Source organism: Bidens hawaiensis, unplaced genomic scaffold (genome assembly GCF_021521415.1).
Source record: "Bidens hawaiensis isolate Kalapana, Puna unplaced genomic scaffold, B.hawaiensis_p1.1 tig00005944_1, whole genome shotgun sequence".
In the NCBI taxonomy this organism is placed as follows: Eukaryota; Viridiplantae; Streptophyta; class Magnoliopsida; order Asterales; family Asteraceae; genus Bidens; species Bidens hawaiensis.
The window spans coordinates 1,415,429-1,418,801 of NW_027491393.1; the positions used below are offsets into that span (position 1 = coordinate 1,415,429).

Below are 3,373 nucleotides of genomic sequence, written 5' to 3' on the forward strand. Positions count from 1 at the left end.
AGAATAGTATCGGTAAGAACCAAATACCGATCCACGGACACACTTGTTTGATTTTTACTATTAAATCATCATATTTATTTTAACCAGAAGTAAATATCATAATAGTTTTGTTACCTTGTGGGAATCATATGCGGCGAAGATGAACAAGTTCATGTTAATAAAAACAGGACAGTGTTACTCTGATACTGCAATTGAGAATATACATGGTTTATGAGGGTTTAATAACTTTTTTTTTACATCTTTTAATTTTATCTGGATTGTTACTTTCAGTTATTATTTATATCTTTTAATTTTATTTCGATAACAACTTTCAGTTATTGAATATCTATTTATTGTAGTTGTTCTTTATATTTAATAGCACTTAATATTTGTTTGTGATCTAGGGAAGCCAATTGTTTCATTGTTGTTCCAAGGCATGATGTTGTACATTAATGATGACATTGAGGAGATCACTTCTTTCTGAAAAATATTTGATATGTTTAATTTTACACAATTATTCACTATATCTATTTTAAATATCATTTCATATAGGCTGTTTTTATTACTTAAATCTATATTTCTTAGATAGTAGAGCTTGATAGACATGTATGATTTTGACGAATCTCCAAATGAATCTGCAACCCCCTCATGAACTGATTGTAGGTCCGAAAGTAGTTGCCAAAAACCTCTTGATCAACAGCGGGAAAAATAATCATATTTTTAAGATGCTTGCTATTTGAATTTGGTATTTTAATGCCTTTGACTACTTGACCATTTGGATTTTATTGGTTTGAATTTACAAGTTTTATTGGCAATGTATATTGTATTTGGAACTGGTCATTTACATATGCTTTTGAAATCAATTTGGAACTTTTCATAGCAATCAGTTTCACGTTTCTTACAACACCCAATATTATCTGGTTCTAAGCTCGTCGAATCCAAATCAACAAAAGCTTTAAACAAGTAAACATAAATTTCTTGTGACCATTATCTAAAAATGGGATATTTTTACTAGTTAAAAGTATTTTAACACAATAAATTTTCAACAAATATTTTTCAAAGTATCTATTACCTATTACAAACTTATAAGCATCTGAAATTGTCTATTTAAAAAACAACTTGAATATATGTATATTTTTCACATAATTATTCAAATGAAATTTACTGTGACCATCGTATATTCAAATATAATATGTATTTATTTAATGTTAAATTTTCTTAATTTAATTTTTTTATTTAACATCATGTATCACACGGGTTTATAACCTGGTATATATATAAACTACGACTATACTAAGATGGATAGGAGGAAACCAAATTATGAGGTATACAAGAAGAATTCTTCCAAGCTCTAGAATGCATCTTTAGAATCTCCTTGGCCTTCTCACTAGTCTTACTCCCACAATAATCTACTTGTAACAGAAGGCATAGCTTTCCCACCGCACCCACCTGCAACATCTCTTGAACTGCACTCGCATTCCCGGAAAACTTTGCCACCGAATGAAGTATCCTCACCGCTGTCTCGCCAGCTACCGGCGAAACACGAAATATTTTCTTCGAGACAACAGCTAAACCCGCACCATGTTTAAGAAACTCTGCACGGCCGTCCGCACACAAACAAAGCTGGTGTAGCAGCATTAACACCGTCTCCATTATCCGCTTATCATTATTGTCTAAAAGGATGTCCACCAATACCGGAACAGCTCCAGCATCCACTATCTTTACCCTATTCCTCCCCCATGGACAAACTCCAACTAATATTTTCAGCGCAGCTTTGGTCGCCTTTAGTGAAACTTGGTTAACCAAGATACGTGTAAACTCAGTGAAGAACTGAGGCTTTAGTGACATCATTTGAACTCCCTCTGCCACCTCCATAATGGACCGAAGCAATAAGACAGCGTAAGTGCGTGACTCGTCATTAGCTTCGTGTTGCATCACGTGAGTCAACGCTTCAACAAACTCATCGTTCTTTCCGAACAACGCCTTAAGACCGGTTTGGGATAAAGAAAGGTGGTGAAGGATGCTAACCGCTTCATCGACAGCAGTCTCAAAGCCGGAAAGTTCTCCGGCAGGCAGTGATGAAGTCACATCACAACTAGGGTTTTTTATGATGTGAACCAGGTATTCAGCTGCTCCAACCGCTTCCACCGAGCGTTTATTCATATCACTCTCCAACACAATCGTTTTTAATCTCTTTAAAGACTTCATCTGCAGGTGTGGAGACGTTGAATCTTGTAGAAGCTTTAAGATTTGTGTTTTGGATATTGGAAGTCGCGGAGTGGGAAATCTTTCAAAGCCGAACGGGGCGTTAATTGTGCACCAAGATTGGATTAATCTACGAAGGGTGAGGTTCGGGATAAGCTCTATATCGGTTAGTGTTTGTTTGGTTATGGGGCAAGTGTAGTTCTTTTTGTTGGACAGCCATTTCTCGATGGATTCGCGATCATATGTGATCCCAGTAGAAAGTGTTACAGGGTCTTTCATGATATCTAGAGAAATTGGGCATACAAAAAAGGAAGGAATATCTATACCTTCTTTAGAATCACTCATTTTAGTTGGTATAGATTCTAGATTTTGGTTCTCTTGTGAATCTTGAATGAACTTATGAAAAAAATATTGAAGCTTTTGTTGGAATAATGATTATGAAATTTGAAGCATCTGAATTTATACACAGGCAAAAAAAAGTCAGAACACCATAAAGGTCAGACTAACTGTGGTCAAAGGGAGGATGTTTGACATTTCAACATTCAGAGAACTGAAGTGTGTGGGCTATGTGTGTTGGATGCGTGGATGGATATGCAGTTTTCTTATTTTAAAATCAACACACGTTTAAAGTATTTAATAATTCAAGACTTATTTAGAAAAGAACATTTTTTATTTTATAAGAAAAGTTGCATTCGAATCTTTTTATCTAAAACTTTTAAAAAAATTAGCAATACTTGATTTCCATTGTCAACTTTATTTATGTAAACATTATTTGATGACTTCATTTACGTGTCACTATTGATTTCCAGTAATATCTTCATTTAACACCTACCACTAATATAGTCAGACGGTAAGATAAGAGTATGAATTAATCGATGATTAATCGGCCCACAGTCAAGGTTTATATACCCCAACCCTCCATTTCAAATATATTAGAAACGAACGTACGTAAAATGGGAGTTATCAGACCCCTAAACCTTCATATAAAACCTCAACCCTACATGCATGTTGGACTGTTGGAACATGGAACAATAGTTAAACGAGAGTACCCCTATCACTCAACTAGATATTATAGGGTTATGTTTTGTTATGATGGTAGGAAATTAACAATAAAAAACATCCATATGCCATAAAGACCAATAGTCAAGTGATATTATCATAATAGGAGGACGATCGCATGGCCAATAAA

General features: G+C 34.5%; 1 pseudogene; it reads right to left on the reverse strand.

The window, feature by feature from the left end:
* Positions 1-1,272: 1,272 nt before the first annotated feature.
* Positions 1,273-2,529, reverse strand: LOC143631153 (E3 ubiquitin-protein ligase PUB23 pseudogene; annotated as a pseudogene).
* Between the last annotated feature and the right edge of the window lie 844 nt (positions 2,530-3,373).